Genomic DNA, 13,036 nt, shown 5'->3' on the forward strand with positions numbered 1-13,036 from the left:
GGCATGATGGTGGCGAAGGAATGGCTCACATTTAAGGAAGGAATGCATGAATTGCAAGAGTTATACATTCCTTTCTGGTGCAAAAACACAAAAGGAGAAGCGGCCCAGCCACGGCTGACAAAATAAATTAAGAATAGTATTAAATTGAAAATGTGTCAAATAAAGTAGCCAGAAAAAGAATCAAGCCTGAGGATTGGGAACAGTTTAGAGTTCAGCAAAAAAGGACCAACAGATTCATTAAGAGGGGAAAAACAGAGAATGAGAGTAATCTTGCAAGGAACGCAAAAGCGGACTGTAAAAGCTTCTACAAGTATGTAAAAAGACAAAGATTAGTGAAGATAAATGTAGGTCCCTTACAGTCAGAAACGGGAAAATTTAGAATATTGGGAAGAAGGACTTTGCAGAGCAATTAAATAAATACCTTGGCTCTGTCTTCATGGAAGAGGACACAAATAACTTCGCAGAAATACTAGGGCAACAAGGTTCTGGTGAAAAGGAGAAATTAAAGGAACTTAGTATCAGTAAAAAAATATTGCTGGAGAATTTAATGGCACAGGAAGCAGATAAATCCCCGGCTTCTGATAATCTGCATCCCAGAGTACTAAAAGAGGTAGCCATGGAAATAGTGCATGCATTGCTTGTCATCTTCCTTAATTCTATAGATTATGGAACAGTTCCTGCAGATTGGTGGGTGGCAAACGTAACGCAGTATATAAAAAAAGGAGGTGGAAAAAAAATGGCGAACTACTGACCGGTTAGCCTAACATCAGTAGTTATGTAAACGCTGCAGTCTATTAAAAAGGATGAGTTAACAGGACACTTAGATAATATCAACGGTATTAGGCAAACTCAACATGGATTTAAAAAAAGAAAAATCGTGTTTGACAAATCTACTTGAGATTATTGATGATGTAACTTGTAGAATACATAAGGGGGAACCAGTGGATGTGGTGTTTTGGATATTCAGAAGGACTTTGATAAAATCCCTATAAAGAGCTTCGTGTGCAAAATAAATGCACCTGGGATTGCGGGTAATATACTGACATGAATTGAAAATTGTTTAAGAGACAGGAAACAGAAAATATGAAAAAATGTCTCTTTATCTGTGTGGCAGGCGGTGACTAGTGGGGTACCGTTGGGATCAATGCTTTGGCCCCAACTATTCACAATATATATCAATGATTTGGATGGGGGAACTAAATGTAATATTTCCAAGTTTGCTGATGACTCGAAACTAGGTTGGATTTTGAGTTGTGAGGAAGATGTAAAGAGGCTTCAAGGCGATATAAACAAGTTGAGTGAGAGGGCAAATAAACGGCAGATGAAGTATCTCGTGGATGAATGTGAAATTAAATGCGGATATATTGGGAAATGCTGATGTACAAAGTGACCTGGGTGTCCTTGTGCACCAGTCACTGAAAGCAAACATGCAGATGCAGCATGAAGTTAGGAAGACAAATGGTGTGTTGGCGTTCATTTCAAGAGGATTTGAGTGCAGGAGCAAGTATGTCTTACTACAGTTATACACGGGCTTGTTGAGACCACACTTGGAGTACAGTGTGCAGTTTTGGTCTCCTTATGTAAGAAAATATATACTTGCCATAGAGGGAGTGCGGCGAATGTTCCCCAGACTGATTCTTGGAATGGCAGGACTGTCATATGGAGAGAGTTTGGGTCGACTAGGGCTGTATTCACGAGAGTTTCGAAGAATGAGAGGGGCTATCATTGAAATTTTTAAAATTCTGACAAGGTTAGACAGACTGGATGCAGGGAGGTTATTTCCCGTGGTTCTGGGTAAGGGCTAGGACATTTTGGACTGCGATTAGGAGAAATTCTTCACTCAGTGGTGAACCTGAGGAATTCTCTACCACAGAAGCCTGTGGAGGCCGATCATGGAATATATTTAAGAAAGAGATGGATAGATTTCTAGATACAAAAGGCATCAAAGGGCATGGGGGGAGCGGGTATATCTTATTGTGATAGCCATAATCATATTGAATGGCGGAGCAGCCTCGAACGGCCGAATGACCAACCCTTGCTCCTACTTTTGTATGTTTCTATATATCTAGCCGTATCGCTACCCTGCCCTATTGCCTCCTCCTTTCTGCCTGACTTTCTAAATTGCTCGTCAGCTGAACTGTTCGCCCTCTATTTAGTTTAAAGCTCTCGTGTTAAGTTTTTTTATTGCTTTAAAAGATAATTTTGCATAATGTGCAATATAGTGTAAGGCAGTTACGTTTTCTGTGAACTCATAATTAAATGTCATTGTAAATCCACATGAAGAAGAGCTGAAGGAGGAGGGAGAAATGGGGCCATTGAGATAGAACAGAGAGAGAGAGAGTGAACGAGAGAAAAGGAGAGATAGAACAGAAAAAGGAAGGCACAGACAGTAAATGAAGAAACAGGACAGAGCGAGAGTAAGGCACAGATAGATGATGAAAAGTCGTTACACACGAGAGGGAAAAGTGCACAAATGGGGAAATGGAAAGTCCGACCAATTAAATAGTAATTCACAGTGAGATGGAGAAATGTAGTTGCTGAAGAGAGAGAGAAAGAAAGGCTGAAAGGGAGTGACAGAGCTGAGAGAGAGATTAAGGCACAGAGAAATGGATAAAATACTTGTAGAAGAGACAGAGACAGGCACAAAGGGAGAAATGGAGAGACAGAACACACAAAGGCACACAAAAAGAGAGATCAAATGAGCAAAAAAGACAAAAGAGCGAGAAAGATAATGATGCTAATTGGAGAGATGGAACACAGACAGAAAAACACGCAAGAGAGGGAGATAAAGAGATAGAAAAGAGAGAAAGAGAAATATAATGGCCCGTAATTTCTTATAAGAGGCTGACCGATTGTGGATGCATCCAATCGGGAAAAAATGTACGCCCTTTCCCGAGGGCTCCCGAGGTCCGGCCTTTTGTGAGCCTGAGCCACTCCACAACGAAATGCGCAGGTCGCATGTGTCATGCTCCTCCTGTAACATGTGGGAAATCAGGGACGCTTCCTGTGTCCCTGACGACTATGTGTGCGGGAAGTGTGTCCAGCTGCAGCTCATGTGGGACCGCATGACGGCCCTTGAGCTGCAGATGGACTCACTTTGGAGCATCCACGATTCTGAGAGGGGTGTGGATAGCACATTTAGTGAGTTGGTCACACCGCAGGTTAAGGCCAGCGTAGACAGTACATGGGTGACCAAAAGGCAGAGCAAGGGCAGGAAGGTAGTGCAGAAATCCCCTGGGGTTGTCTCCCTTAGCAACAGGTTCACCGTCTTAGGTACTGTTGTCGGGGGGGGTGACGCATCGGGGGAAGGCACCAGCAGCCAGGCTCATGGCACCATGACTGGCTCTGTTGCAAAGAAGGGAGGGAAAAAGAGTGGCAGGGCTATAGTAATAGGGGATTCGATTGTAAGGGGAATAGATAGGGGTTTCTGTGGTCGCGACCGAGACTCCAGGATGGTATGTTGCCTCCCTGGTGCAAGGGTCAAGGATGTCTCGGCGCGGGTACAGAACATTCTGGAGGGGGAGGGGGAACAGCCAGTTGTCGTGATACATGTTGGTACCAACGACGTAGCTAAAAAAAGGGAAGAGGTCCTACAAGTAGAATTTAGGGAGTTAGGAGCCAAGCTAAAAAGTAGGACCTCGAAGGTAGTAATCTCTGGATTACTACCAGTGCCACGTGCTAGTAAGAGTACAGAGAACAGGATAGTTAGGCTAAATACGTGGCTTGAGCAGTGGTGTAAGAGGGAGGGTTTTAAATTTTTGAGGCATTGGAACCAGTTTTGTGGTAGGTGTGACCTATACAAAAGGGACGGTCTACACCTGTGCAGAGATGGAACTGATGTTCTCGGGGTAATTTTTGATAAAGCAGTTCGGGAGCATTTAAACTAGTATGGCAGGGGGCTAGAAACCTATGTAGTGAAATAGAGGAAAGTGAAAGGCAGACAGAAATAAATGGTAAAAGGGTGAGGAACAAAAAACAAAGGGCCAAACTAATTCATAAAAAATGTGAGCATAAAAAAAGCCTGAGGGTTTTATACCTTAATGCGAGAAGCATCAGGAACAAGGTAGATGAATTAGCTGTGGAAATAGAGGTTAATAATTATGATCTAATTGGGATTACGGAAACATGGTTGCAGGGTGAGCAGGGCTGGGAGCTTAACATACAGGGGTATTCAGTATTTAGGAAGGATCGACAAAAAAGAAAGGGAGGAGGGGTAGCATTGCTAGTAAAAGAGGGGATAAATGCAATTGAAAAGAAGGATATTAACTCAGTTAATACAGAATCTATATGGGTGGAGCTAAGAAATAGCGAGGGGCGAAAAACATTAATAGGAGTGGTATATAGGCCTCCAAATAGTAAAATAGAGGTTAGGGAGGGCATCACGAGGGAAATTAGAGAAGCGTGCAATAAGAGCACAGCTGTCATCATAGGTGACTTTAACTTACATATAGATTGGACTAGCCTAATCAGTAAAAATAATGAGGAGGAGGAATTCCTTGAGTGTTTAAGGGATGGTTATCTGGATCAATATGTCGAGGAACCAACTCGGGAACAGGCTATATTGGACTGGGTACTGTGCAATGAGAAGGGACTAATCAGTAATCTTGTTGTACGGGGACCCTTGGGTCAGAGCGATCATAACATGATCGATTTCTCACTCGAAATGGAGAGCGAAGAAATTGACTCAGAGACTAAGGTCCTGAATTTAAACAAGGGGAATTATGATGCCATGAGACGGGAACTGAGTAGGTCTGATTGGACAACGTTCCTGGGAGGACTGGAGGTAGATAAACAATGGCAAACATTTAAAGATAGAATGACAAAATTGCAAAAATTGTTTATACCAATCTGGCATAAAAGGAAATCTAAAAAGGTGACTCAACCGTGGATAACAGGGGAAATTAGAGACAGCATAAAATCCAAAGATAGGGCGTATAAAATAGCCAAAAAAAGCGCCAGAGCGGAAGATTGGGAACAGTTTAAGATAGAGCAAAGGAGGGCAAAGGGCATGATCAAGAGGGGCAAAATAGCTTACGAAAACAAGCTGGCGGAAAATATAAAAACTAACTCCAAAAGCTTTTATAAATATATCAAAAGGAAAAGACTGGTGAAAACCAAAGTTGGTCCATTGCAGTCAGATACGGGGGAATATATAATGGGAAATAAGGAAATGGCAGATCAACTAAATGCATACTTTGGGTCAGTCTTTACGAAGGAAGACACAAAAAACCTCCCTGGGATATCGGGAAAAATAGGGACATTGGCAAAGGAGGAACTGACGCAAATCAATATCTCTAAGGATATGGTGTTAAGGAAGCTAAAGGGATTGAAGGTGGACAAATCCCCAGGGCCTGATAACATGCATCCTAGGGTACTGAAGGAGGTGGCCCTAGAGATAGCGGATGCACTAAGGATGATTTTTCAGAATTCATTAGACTCGGGAACAGTGCCGATGGATTGGAGGGTAGCTAACGTTACCCCACTATTCAAAAAGGGGGGTAGGGAAAAAGCAGGTAATTACAGACCTGTAAGCCTTACATCAGTTGTGGGCAAAATGCTGGAGTCCATCATTAAGGATGAAATAGCGGAGCACTTAGCAAATGGGGACAGGATAGGACAGAGTCAACATGGATTTACAAAGGGTAAATCGTGCTTGACTAATCTATTGGAATTTTTTGAGGGAGTAACTGGTAGAATAGATGGGGGAGAGCCAGTAGATGTGGTGTACCTGGACTTCCAAAAGGCCTTCGATAAGGTCCCACATAAAAGATTAGCATGGAAAATTGAGGCTCATGGGATAAAGGGGAAAGTTTTGGCGTGGATAGGGAACTGGCTGTCAGATAGAAAACAGAGAGTTGGAATAAACGGCTCATTTTCTGAATGGCAGGCAGTAACAAGTGGGGTACCACAGGGATCTGTCCTGGGCCCCCAGCTGTTCACAATTTACATTAATGACCTGGATCAGGGAGTCGGATGCAGCATTTCCAAATTTGCAGACGACACTAAACTAGGAGGGGGGGTGGGCTCAGAGGAAGAGACCAGGAAGCTCCAGAGCGATTTGGACAGACTGGGCGATTGGGCGGATAAATGGCAGATGCACTATAATGTGGACAAGTGCGAAGTTATCCACCTTGGGTGCAGGAACGGGAGGGCAAATTATTATTTAAATGGCAATAGATTGGGAGAGGGGGAAGTACAGAGAGACCTGGGTGTTCTTGTACACCAGTCACTGAAGGCGAGCATGCAGGTGCAACAGGCGGTCAAGAAGGCAAACGGTATGCTGGCCTTCATAGCAAAAGGGTTAGAATACAGGAACAGGGATACCTTGCTGCAGCTGTACAGGGCACTGGTGAGACCACACCTCGAGTACTGTGTACAGTTTTGGTCGCCTCATCTGAGGAAGGATGTTCTTGCCATGGAGGGGGTGCAGCGGCGATTCACCAGGCTGATACCAGGAATGGCGGGAATGACCTATGAGGAGAGACTATGTAGTTTAGGGATGTACACACTGGAGTTTAGAAGATTGAGAGGGGACCTCATAGAAGTGTATAAAATTCTGACAGGTCTAGACAGACTGGATGCAGAAGGAATGTTTCCCTTGGCGGGTGAGAACAGAACTAGAGGACATAATTTAAGGATAAGGGCTAAACCATTTAGGACAGAGATGAGGGGGAATTTCTTCACTCAGAGAGTGGTGAACCTGTGGAACTCATTGCCACAGAGGGCAGTGTACGCCAGCTCATTAAATATATTTAAGAGGGAATTAGATATATTTCTACGGGCAAAAGGGGTTAAGGGTTACGGAGAGAAGGCGGGGACGGGATACTGAATTAAAGGATCAGCCATGATCTCATCGAATGGCGGAGCAGGCACGAAGGGCCGAATGGCCTACTCCTGCTCCTATCTTCTATGTATCTATGTATCTATGTATGTATAAATCGCAACTTCTACAGGAAGTGACTCAGGAAGGACTACTGAACGGCTAGCCGATGGCGCCGTCCGAGGAGTATAAATGCTCGGGCGTGGGCCCAACTTGGCCAGAGACAGTCTGGAAACAGGAAGCTAGTGACTACTAACTAGAACTCCATGTTTTGTTACAAGTCGATTAAAGCCTTGCTATATGTACAACCAAGTGCATAGTGAGTCTTTATTACGTCACCATGTATACCAGGGGCGCATGTAGATCGAAAACGTCTCTGGGATCATATGGGCCAGGTGAGCCAATGGGAGAAGGAAATCTTCCTTTATGCTTTTCAGAGGTATATGAATGTGATTCAATGAAAAAAGACACCAAAACATTAAATAAATTTAAAAAACCATCACGTTTTTTAAATGAGTTAAAATTATATTAAATTAAATATTTTAAATAAAAGTTGAATTTATTGAAAAAAATAATTACAGTTTTTTATGGGGTTAAAGATTACCTTACCATTTTTCAAAGTATTTTAAAATTGTAAATGAGAGAAAAACATTTTACTTACTTTTTAAAACTTTTATGCTGGTACAAGCAGGACTTGTGCCTGCTTTTAGCAGGCATAAGATATTTAATGATTTCAGCGGGTGGAGGTTCTGCAGAAAGTGGAACTCTCCACCCGCAGAAACCCTTCTCCAGGGCAGGCCTCCGATCTGTTAGGAGGACTCTTGCCGGTATTCAGCGCATGCACTTCATGTGACTGAAATCAGCATTCCGACGTCCCTGTGGGTGTGTACAAAGCTTGTACAAACCCGTAGGATTCGGAAAATACAGGCCATTAATATAAGTCGGAGAGAGATGAAAGGAAGATGAGACATAGAAAGAGAGACACAACTATTAGTAGAGAGAAAGATATAGACAAAACTGAAAAAAAGGAATGAGAGACAAAGAGGATGTTACAGAAAGGCTGAGATAAAAAGGCAAATGGAAAGAAGGGGTAAGGAGGAAGATTTGCACACAGAGACTCGGAGATAATCAGAGCCAGACAGAAAGAGTTAGAAGGAATTGTAGGCGGGTATAAAGGTAAAAAAAACAGAGACAGACAGAGAGGAGAGAACGAGCCAGATTGAGAGTGAGAGAAATGGAGAGAGGAGACAAAGAAGGCAGAGACAGAGAGGAGACCATTAAAATAATTGGCAAAAGAACCAGAGTTGGGATGAGCAAAGTTATTTTATGCAGCGAGGTGTGGGGAAGATGTTATGTTCTGGAATCCTGAAAGGATGGTGGAAACAAATGCAATAGTAACATTCAAAAGTGAATTGAATACGTATTCTAAGGAGAGAACATTGCAGGGCTATGGGGAAAGAGCAGAGGAGATACAGAATTGGAGAGCTCTTTCAAAAATTCCATCCAGAAATCTAGAGCTCTCTGACTGACTAAAGACATAGATATTAAGATGAAACAGAGAAAGGAAGCTTATGATAAACGTCAGGTTCTTAATTCACTAGAGAGTAAGCTGAATATAAGAAGTGCAGAAATGCTGATAAAAAGATAATGGCCCCGATAATCCGATCCCTACGAGTGGGTACGCGCTGCTTACCCACTCATAGGGACATTGGAAAGGCCCAATGGGAAAAATGGGAATAATGGGGCTGTGGCTGCGTGGATACGGATTTTCTAAGGGACAGAAAGCAGAGAGTAATGGAGAACTGTTGTTTTTTCAGATGTCCATCCTTGTTACCATTTTAGTAAATATCCTCTGCACCTTCTCCATAGCCTTGATAGCCTTCCTAAAGTGTGGTGCCCAGAACTGGACATAATATTCCAGCTGGGTCCGAACCAGTGATTTATAATGTTTCAGCATAACCTCCTCGATTTTGCACTCTGTGCCTCTGTTTATAAAGCCATGGATCACGCATGCTTTTTGAACAACCATCTCAACTTGTACTGACTGCTTGAAAGATTTGTCTACGTTAGTCCCAGTTCTCTCTCTTTCTTCGCCACCATTAAAATTATGCCACTTAATAGCAATTATTATTTTTAATTAGAAAGCTTGTGCTGCATCTCTGAAAGTTCTAATTATTTAAGCAGAAAGCATTGGCAAGGTAATTTTGCAGATTGATTTTGGGAGATGGAGGTTACGGCAATTGCAGATCAAGACAAGGAAGGCAGTTGGTCTTTGAGACCATTCATGCTCTGTTGTAAGATCTATGTATGTGTGCCTTGTTCTAGCCATTGCCATTTGTACTTCTGACCTGACTGGCGGAGTCTGTGATCTCGACTGCATCTGTGACCCTGACTGTTCCTCTGCGGACATCAATGTCTTCTCTTCCTTTCTGCCAGGCCAAGAACCGTCAGTGTCTGTTAGTGTGTCACTGCATTGGATATCGTTCCGGCAAGACCTCGATTTTAATATTCTAATCTCGTGTTAAAATCCCTTAATGGGCTAATCCCTGGCTATTTTTGTAACCTTCTTCAACTCTACAATTCTCATCCTTCTGTTCAAATCCCTCCCTGACCCTTAACGCTCTCTAAATCTGTAATCTCCTCCGGTCGTTCAATTCACATCCATCTGTTCAAATCACTCCATTTCCTCTCCTCGCGCTATCTTTGTAACAGCCCTACAATTCTCATCCTGGTATTGATGAGTGGATGAATATATTATAATCGATGTGTTGCTGGACCGGGAGCAAATGTCGGTCAGCGAGCACTGGAGGAGACGGGTGAACGGGAGTTGCTGTGAGTTTGGATATGTTGTGGAGATGCCGGAGTTGGACTGGGGTGGACAAATGTAAGAAGTCACACAACACCAGGTTATAGTCCAACAGCTTTTGTCCAAAGCTGTTGGACTATAACCTGGTGTTGTGTGACTTCTTAAGTTTGGATATGGGCAGCAGAGTTTTGGATGAGCTTAAGTTTATGAAGGGCGGAACATGGGACGCCAGCCATCAGTGCGTTGGAATAGTCAAGTCCAGAGGTAACAATGTCATGGATGAGGGCCTCAGCAGCAGATGAGCTGAGGTAGGGGTGGAATGGTGTTATTAGGCAATGGCTGACTATCAGGGTGCCTCCCTTCCAGCTCATCTGCCCGGCGAGTGAGTGTGGAAGGGGAGGCTCTTGAAGAGGACCGATCTCCAGGTAGATTTCGCCTTTTACCAATGCCCTTCCCTTTGTGACCGGCCAAAGAATCTGCCTTTGAAGTGTGACGGGTGTCGCAATTGGCAAGCCTCCGGCAGTCACTTGGTTGCAGGCAAGAGCACACGGTCCGCAAGTTGGATACGCGCCTGGCCATTTCTGGTTGGTGCAGCAAACGAGAGGAGCGTTGGCCAAGGGAGGAGAGTGGGAGAGTCGGAGCAGCTCAATTCAATGCCGCTGCTTTCTTGTCTCGCTCAGCCAGTGGGTTAGGTGACGAGATGCTGAGCACGGCGGGGGCGTGGGGCTGATGGTTCGCATCATCTTGCTGCCCAGAACTGTGCCGGTTTGGGGCCCGCCCAAAGCCCACATGGGTGGCACCATGACCTTGGCAACCCGTTAAACCATTGATAGAGCTGCGAAAATGAACAGACTTAATTTCTACAGCGCATTTCCTCACCGCAAGGCTTTGCAAAGTGATACACAGCCATTGAAGTACATTGAGGTGTTGTCACTGTTGTAATATATGAAATGTTGCAGCGAATTCCTGCGTAGCTAAATCCAACAAACAGCAATTTGTTAATGACCAGTTCATCCGGTTTTGTGATGTTGGTTGAGGGATAAATATACGGGAGAACTCATGTCTGCGCTTCTTCCAGTAGTGGTCGTTGGAAATTTTACATCCAACTTAGATTAGCTTAGATGTCTCAGCCTGAAAGACGGCATCTCCGACAGTGCAACACTCCCTCAGTACTGGCACTGGGGAGTATCAGCCTGGATTTTGATGCTCGAGTCCGACAGTATATACATCTACCTACGACACTGAAGCACTCCCTCAGTACTGGCACTGGGGAGTGTTGGCGTGGATTATGGGGCTCCAATCTTTGGAGTGGGGCTCGAACCCACGATCCTGACTCAGAGCCACAGTCAGACTCGAGGTGAGGTGGCAGCTATTTAATAAAGAACATGCTTGATGTGCGAGCCTCACTTCTCGTCCTATCCCTCCCGCTCCCAACTCTCCGGTCCAGGCTGGGGACCAGATCTTCGCGTTATTCCCTGAGGTCGTTGTGCTTCATGCAGCCAACGGCGCTGGAGGGATGGGAGAGCGCCGACAGGAACCCGGCAGGTAACGACCTCTCATATCCTGCACTTTAAAAAACAATCGCCGTGTGTTTTGTGATTCACCTCATGACTTGTCGCAGCTGCAAATCTGACACGCTTTTAACAAATGATAGAAACGCCAGAGCATTTAATTGCCACACATCAAACTGCAGGATGCACATGCACAGTTCCTGAATATGCTTTACTCTGTGTCAAATCCGGGCTGAGATGCCTTGGGAGTTTTAGATGGGACAGTGTAAAGGGAGCTTTACTCTGTATCTAACCCGTGCTGTACCTGCACTGGGAGTGTTTGATGGGGCAGTTTAGAAGGAGATTTACTCTGTATCTAACCCGTGCTGTACCTGCCCTGGGATTGTTTGATGAGACAGTGTAGAGGGAATTTTACGCTGTATCTATTCCCTGTTGTACCTGCAATGGGAGTGTTTGATGGGACAGTGTAGAGGGAGCTTTACTCTGTATCTAACCGTGCTGTACCTCCCCTGGGAGTGTTTGATGGCGACAGTGTAGCGGGAGTTTTACTCTGTATATAACCCATATTGTACCTGCCCTGGGAGTGTTTGATGGGACAGTGTAGAAGGAGCTTTACTCTGTATCTAAACCGTGCTGTACCTGGCCTGGGGGTATTGATGGGACAGTGTAGAGGGAGCTTTACTCTGTATCTAACCCGTGCTGTATCTGCCCTGGGAGTGTTTGATGCGAGAGTGTAGAGGGGGCTTTACTCTATATAGGGAAGAGGCTACATAGATCCTTAAGTCTTCCTCCTTATTTCCCCTGTCACTGTTCTCGGGGAGACGAGATCAGATTTCTTCTCTTCACCGACAATTGTAGCAGGTGCTCCTACTTCAGTCCGTACATGGACCTCAAAGAGAGATTAGAAAGATAAGGCTGCCAGCCCTTCTATCTTTCATTGCAGTAAAGCATCAGCTGGGAACTGGTTCTTGGATTGAACGCATGAGGGCCTGGCTTCAATTTCCAGCCACTCTAAATGTTAATTTGTCACCATAGTTTTCTGCAAAATATAGTTTTATGAGTTCCAACTTTTAACCGTTATGTTAAACCTATTTAAAATGCTGGCCAGCTTTGCAATTATCTATGTCACTTCTTCAACTTTCAAGGCTGACATTTCTATTAACTCACACATCTCCACGCACGCTGTATCTCACTTATGCAGATTCCACCACTTTTACAACTTTGTTGCCCTCCTTGCTGCCACCATCTCACCACCGCCGATTCCCTGTTCAACCTTCCAAACTTAGCGGTTGAACATCACCTCCCATCTGCTCCTGCGCTCCATTCATAATTATATATCAAGAATATATTCTCAAGCTGACACAGAGGGAGGAATGGCCTAGACTTCAGGCGCTGTTCCTTTTCCAGAGAGCATTAATGCGTTGCACTCCAGTGTTGTGTGTGCTGACTCTCTGATCACCTTCAAGAAGGATTGGAATACACATGGCAGGCAGAAGTTAACGCAGAGAATTGCATCTTGATATATTTTGGTAGGAAGAATGAGGAGAGGCAATATGAACGAACAGGTAGAATTTTAAATGTGTGCAAGAAAAGAGAGACCTGGAGGTGTAGGTGCACAAATCTTTGATGTTGGCAGTACATGGCTGTTAAAAAGCAGATGGAATGCTTGGCTTTATCAATAGAGGAATAGAGAAGATAAGTAAAGAGGTTATGCTAAATCTTCATAAAGCACTGGTTAGCCTCAGCGGGAGTATTGTGCTCAATTATGGGCATACACTTTGGGAAGAATGGCAAGGCCTTGGAGAGGGTGCAGAGGAGATTTCGAGAATGGTACCAGGGTTAAGGTATTTAGTTATGTGGATTGATTGGAGAACCTGGGATAGTTCTCCTTAGAAGAGA

This window comes from Somniosus microcephalus, unplaced genomic scaffold (genome assembly GCF_052327205.1).
Source record: "Somniosus microcephalus isolate GS21.2 unplaced genomic scaffold, FLI_Smic_1.0 unresolved_chr5, whole genome shotgun sequence".
NCBI classification, from domain to species: Eukaryota; Metazoa; Chordata; class Chondrichthyes; order Squaliformes; family Somniosidae; genus Somniosus; species Somniosus microcephalus.